The 6,000-nt window shown below is 36.2% G+C and overlaps 1 protein-coding gene across 2 annotated transcripts in view; it reads right to left on the minus strand.

Annotated features, from left to right (window-relative positions):
- LOC5580169 overlaps positions 1-1,470 on the minus strand; it is a 160,156-nt gene extending 158,686 nt beyond the window's left edge. Inside the window, exon 1 of one of the 2 annotated variants that reach the window (XM_021837245.1) lies at positions 1,384-1,470. The gene's annotated coding sequence lies outside the window, so the exon portion shown is untranslated. Of the gene's footprint in view, positions 1-1,019 lie in introns of both variants that reach the window. The other variant, XM_021837244.1, reaches the window with a different exon arrangement.
- Between the last annotated feature and the right edge of the window lie 4,530 nt (positions 1,471-6,000).

Here is a 6,000-nt window from a genome sequence, read left to right on the forward strand (position 1 = left end):
CGGTCGATTGAAAAAAAGTTTGAATATTTTTCCTTCATACTTGCAAAATTGAAGATTTCTCATAATGCTTCCAAAACTCAACACAAAAGCTCTTTATTTGAAATCTTCAAGTAGACATGTTGTTACGATGAGAGGGGTTCCAAGTTGGTTAGATGAAGTTAAGTATTTAGGACTCATTCTAGACAAAAATTTAACTTTCGAAAATCACATTGAGGGCATTCAAGCCAAATGTAACAAATATATAAAATGTCTGTATACACTTATTAACAGAAAACTTTGACTTAAGAACAATCTTTTGATCTTCAAACAAATTTTCAGGCCAGCCATGCTGTATGCTGTACCAATATGGAATAGCTGTTGTAATACCAGAAAGAAAGTTCTGCAGAGAATTTGAATTAAAATTTTGAAAATGATTCTGAAGCTTCCTCCCTGGTATAGTACTAATGAGTTACATATAATTTCCAATGTTGAACCATTGGAACAAATGTCAAATAAAATGATTATAATTTTAACATATAATCGCTGCAATGATTGTGTTAATTGTTGTTAAAAATTTTAACAAAAATCGTTGCTATCTTCTATTACCACGATTATTGCGTTATACATCTAGTTTAAGTTAAATGAATACATGTTTTCTCATATAAGCAGATGAAAACACCTGTAAAAATTTGAACTGCTACGGCAGATTAAATGTCATATATTGTTAACAAAATGTTAATAAAAGCTTAATTTTGTTTCAACAAATAAGTATTATAGTGTTTTCCAACACAGAACACCTAGATGTAATAAATGAATGTAATGTTTAATAAAAGGGAAATAAAAAAAGGCTCTCAATTACTAACTTTTGTCATTGACTGTATTTGGTCGATTTTCTCCATATAAACTTCAAGCTTTTTTCCTTAGAGTTGACGGATTCCTCTCAAAATTTTCACAGAAGCTTCTTCGGATTCAAATGAGCAAATTTGTGGAGTGTAACTTAAAATTTTCACTATCTGATTTTTCGTTAAAAAATGGGCCACCTTATTGAGCGGTCTTTTTCACTGCATGAAACAAAATCGCCACTGTTCAAATGGCTCCTCTAAATCATCCTCGGTTGCCGATCCTCTTATGTTTTACGAACCACCCGTAAATTGCCACAATAAATTCGATTAGTTCGATGCGCGGTTCAATTCAATTTTGTTTTAAACACTTCTTTCCCATCAGCGATGATTGCCTAGCACAACACACTAAAAACCTATCACCGTTTGTTCGTTAGAGTTCCCCATCCCTCTCACTCGAAACTTGATCCAGCATAAAATATAGTTTATGGTTCTTCTTTTCACAGTTCCACATGCTGCCCAAGGAAAGTAGAAAGGGGTCTTAAGAAGGCATTCCACCACACACCAATAAAGAAAAAACGTGATCCCGGTTGGAGTCGCGCGGGTACAACAAGGCACACAATCTGTCCTCGTCCGGCACTGGCGAAAGACTGAAGCCACATTCCACCGATGGATGCAGTTGAGCCCGGAGATAGTGGTAGGCCTCTACAGAGCAGAGCAGAAGCAGAAGCTGGGGCAATCGATGGCGCTTGGCTTGGAAGGGCAAAATGGTTAAATATGCACTCATGGGGTCAGTACTATTTTAGTCAGTCGTATTTTCGTACCTATTCTTTCTGCTCATGGAAATTTTTAAAATTACCTAAAAAGATAAAACAGTATTCTCAGTGCTAGAAAAACTGTACTTTTTAGTGCTACCTTATTTTACCTTATTAATGCCAAACATCGATCATGGAATAATTCACAAAGTAATTGCAAAGGCAAAATTTTATTTGATGAGTGCTCTTCGGGAAATTTGTCAATTCGATACCATGCGATCAATTCGATAGCCCTACATGTTTTTCCTCTTCTAGAAATCCATCTACGATTGATTTGGTCTTAACCGACTCTAGTCATCTTTGTAGCCAATTAGTTACTCATGCTGATTTTGATTCTGATCATGTCCCTGTTACATTTCAAATATCTCATGAAGCGATTCTCAATCCTATCAGCTCCACTTTCAATTATGTTTGAGCCGACTGGAATACATATGAAACATATATTGACTCTAATATTGATGTTAACATTTCCTTACAAACAAAATTTGATATTGACAATGCTTTTGAAGCTTTAACAAATTCCATTGTTGAAGCCAGGAGCATTGCAATTCCAAAATGTGAAGTAAAATTTGAATCCGTGATTATAGACGATGATCTTAAACTCTTGATCCGTCTTAAAAACGTGAGGAGAAGGCAATTTCAACGCACTCGCGATTCTGCTATGAAGATTATATGGCAGGATTTGCAGAAAGAAATCAAGAAACGTTTTGCTCAATTAAGAAACAAAAATTTTGAAAATAAAATTTCTCAATTGGACCCTGGCTCTAAGCCCTTTTGGAAATTATCTAAAATCTTGAAAAAACCTCAGAAGCCAATACCGGCATTGAAAGAGGAAAACAATTTATTACTAACTAATTGCGAAAAAGCTCAAAAACTTGCTATGCAGTTTGAAAGTGCGCACAATTTTAATTTAGGACTTACTAGTCCAATTGAAAATGAAGTTACTCAGGAGTTCGAAAATATTCTCAATCAAAAGAACATTTTCGAAAAATTCCTGGGATACTGATTTGGAAGAAGTGAGAAGTATTATTGAAAACAAAATCAAAAATATGAAAGCTTCTGGCGATGATGGAATTTTCTACATCCTCATCAAGAAACATCAAGAGAGTAGTTTATTATTCTTAGTTGATATATTTAACAAATGTTTTCAATTGGCATATTTTCCTGACAAATGGAAAAATGCTAAGGTTGTTCCAAATTTGAAACCATACAAAAATCCTGCAGAAGCTTCTAGCTATCGTCCAATCAGTTTGCTTTCCTAATTTTGAACAGAATGACGGTCCACATCAACGAAAATTCAATTTTTGCCAATGAACAGTTCGGATTCCGCCATGGACATTCGACCACTCATCAACTTTTACGTGTAACAAATTTAATCCGTTCCAACAAATCTGAAGGCAATCCTACTGGTCTTGCTCTTCTAGACATAGAAAAACCATTCGACAGTGTTTGTGTTGAAGGCTTAATTGTAAAATAAAAAAAAACTTTGATTTTCCAACATACATTGTGGTAATAATCCAAAGTCAAATCGTACACTTAAGGATAATTATCAAAACTTCAGGTCTGAAAGACTTCTTATAAGAGCTGGTGTTCCTCAAGACTGCATTTTAGGACCAATATTATACAATATTTTCACATCTGTCTTACCTGAGTTATCTCAGGGGTGTCAAAAATATTTGTTTGCGAATGACGTAGGCCTCTTCACGAAGCCTGCGTGTCATCTGTAGTAGATTGCAAAAAAGTTTGAATATATTTTCTTCATACTTGCAAAACTGAGAGATTGCTCCTTATGCTTCGAAAACTAATAATATTCCCACATAAATCAAAAGCATTTTATTTGCAACCTTCATGTAGACATGTTGTCACGATGAGAGGGGTTCCAATGAAGTTAAGTATTTTGGGATAATGCTTGATAAAAATTTAACATTGAGGGCATTCAAGCCAATCAGATGTATAAAATGTCTTCATCCACTTCAATCAAAACTTTATCTTGTGATTTATCGAGGTTAGATATTAAATCCGATTGAGCTTAAGTTGGCATTTTCGACCATCTTCCCCTACTTGGATCTGTGAACCGTGAAGAGCGCGCGCACTACGGGTTCCTCTCTTGGTCGTTCAAGTCTCATGCGCTCCGAAAGGGGCTCTGACTATGCACCTGACTGACTGACTGACTGCCTGTTTTGGTTGGGCATAATTTTGCGATAGGAAGTTTTATGAGAAATTGCAACATGTGTCTTGCGGCCGCTAGTCGTCTCCGGTGGAAACGGCAATTGAGAGAAGTCTTTTTTATATTGACGACCGGCGCTGGTGGCCGAGGGGAAGAGGTTGTTGTTTTTGCTGCGAGAAGGGTTTGTGGGGAACGCTGATTAGAAAACAATCAGCGAATTAAAGTGGTTGATTGTTATTTACGCAAAACACGTCTATGGCATAATGATGTTGGTTTTGGTTCGTCTTATGGTTTATTGATTCGCGTTGCTGGAAGGTGTTTGGGAAAGGCTGGGAATATCTTGGATCTGTCACTTGAAATATTTCTACCCGAATTTTGCGATATTGATGTGAAACTTTCATTTTAGTTATCATGAAATAATGAAGACTTTTCGTCTAAAGTCATATTTGCACTACACAGTACTAGTACACTAAGATTTATCACATCCAGCGTATACTGGTAATCTCCTCAAAATTAAAAAAAAACTCTTCCAAGCACTCTTCAAATATATCACCTTCGAGAATATCCCTAGATTTTCTATAAAAGTGCTCTTGACGGATTTTTTAACTGGTGGTTTAATTTTGGAAATAAATCATGCTAATACTCGGAACAAATTTCTTAGCAAATTCCTAGTTTTTCTAGTTAATATTCGAATATGTATCACTCGTACTGGAAATTTAGGTTGTTGGAGGATTTCATGGATAAGCAGTGACTTGCTTGGCTGACTATTGTAAATTCCATGAGAATGTTATTGATACGGGCAGTTTAAAGATTAGCTGCGGGGCTATCAGTTCTGGAAATCCTTCGGCCTTTGTTAAATCATCTTGATCTCTGGTAATGGTTTCAAAAAATTGTGATTGAGATTAACAGGGTTTTAAATACTTACATGAGTTACTTTAGAAGGTCCTTTAGGTATTCCTCCTGGAATTTCTTTAGGGATTCCTCCAAAAGTTACTTTAGCTATTCCGCCTGAGGTTCCTCGTGAAATTCATCCAGGAGTTTATCCAGGGATTCTTCAAATAATTTCAACAGGAATTCTGGAAATAATTTTCCAGGGATTTGTAAATGAATTCTTCCATGAGTTCATAAATGAATTCCTACAGATATTCTTTTAAGAGTTCCTCCAGGAGTTTATTCAGGAATTCCTCAGAAAATTCCTTCGGGAATTCTACCAAGAGTTCGTTCAAGAATTACTCCAGGAGTATCTCCAGGAATTCCTTCAAGAATTTTTAGGGATTACATCAGGAATTCCATGAAGATCCAGGAGATCTTTCAAGATTTCCTTAAGAGTTTCATGCAAGAAGTCCTACAGAAGACCTTTCAGAAATTTTAGTAAAAGTTCCTTCAAGAATTCCTTCAGGAGTATCTCTAGGAATTCCTCCATGAGTTGCTTCAGTAATACCTCCAGAAATTTCTTCAGGAATTTCTCCCAGGGGTTACTTCAGGAACTTCTCCAGTACTTCCTTCATAAATTCATCGAGGAGTTTCTTCAGGATAATCATCCAGGAGTATCTTCAGGAATTCCTTTAAGATTTCATTCAGAAATTCCTTCAGGAGATCTTTCAAGATTTCCTCCCGGGTTTCCTTCATGAATTCATCCAGGAGTATCTTCAGTAATACCTCCAGGAGTTCCTCCAAGAATTCCTCTATGAGTGTAAAATTGTAGAAATCAGTTAGGGAACATCTATATTGAGTCCCATTATGAATACTACTACTCCTTTTACTCCAGGGCGCTGCCGTAAAAAAGTTTTGGCATATTTGAGAATGTCATAATAATAGTACTCCGGATATTTTCCTGCCAGAAAGTACTTTCACTTAAGAATGCTTTCAGGGATTTCTTAAGGAGTTCCTTCAGAAATTCCTCCAAAAGATCCTTAAGGAACTCCTCCAGAAGTCTTGCAGGAATTCCTCCAAGAAAGCTTTCAGGTGTTTCTCTAGAAATTCCTTCAGGAATTTGTTCAGGAGTTCTGTCAGGAATGCCTCCAAAAGTTTCCTCAGGAATTCCTCCAGAAGTCTTGCAGGAGTTTCTTCAGGAATAATTCCAGGAATTCCTTCAGGAATTTCTCCAGGAGTTCCATCAGGAATTCCTCCAGATGTTTCTACAGCAATTCCTTCAGGAAATTTATTCAGGAATTATAATACCTTCAGAAGTTCATTCAAG

The sequence above is a fragment of the Aedes aegypti genome, chromosome 1 (genome assembly GCF_002204515.2).
Source record: "Aedes aegypti strain LVP_AGWG chromosome 1, AaegL5.0 Primary Assembly, whole genome shotgun sequence".
NCBI classification, from domain to species: Eukaryota; Metazoa; Arthropoda; class Insecta; order Diptera; family Culicidae; genus Aedes; species Aedes aegypti.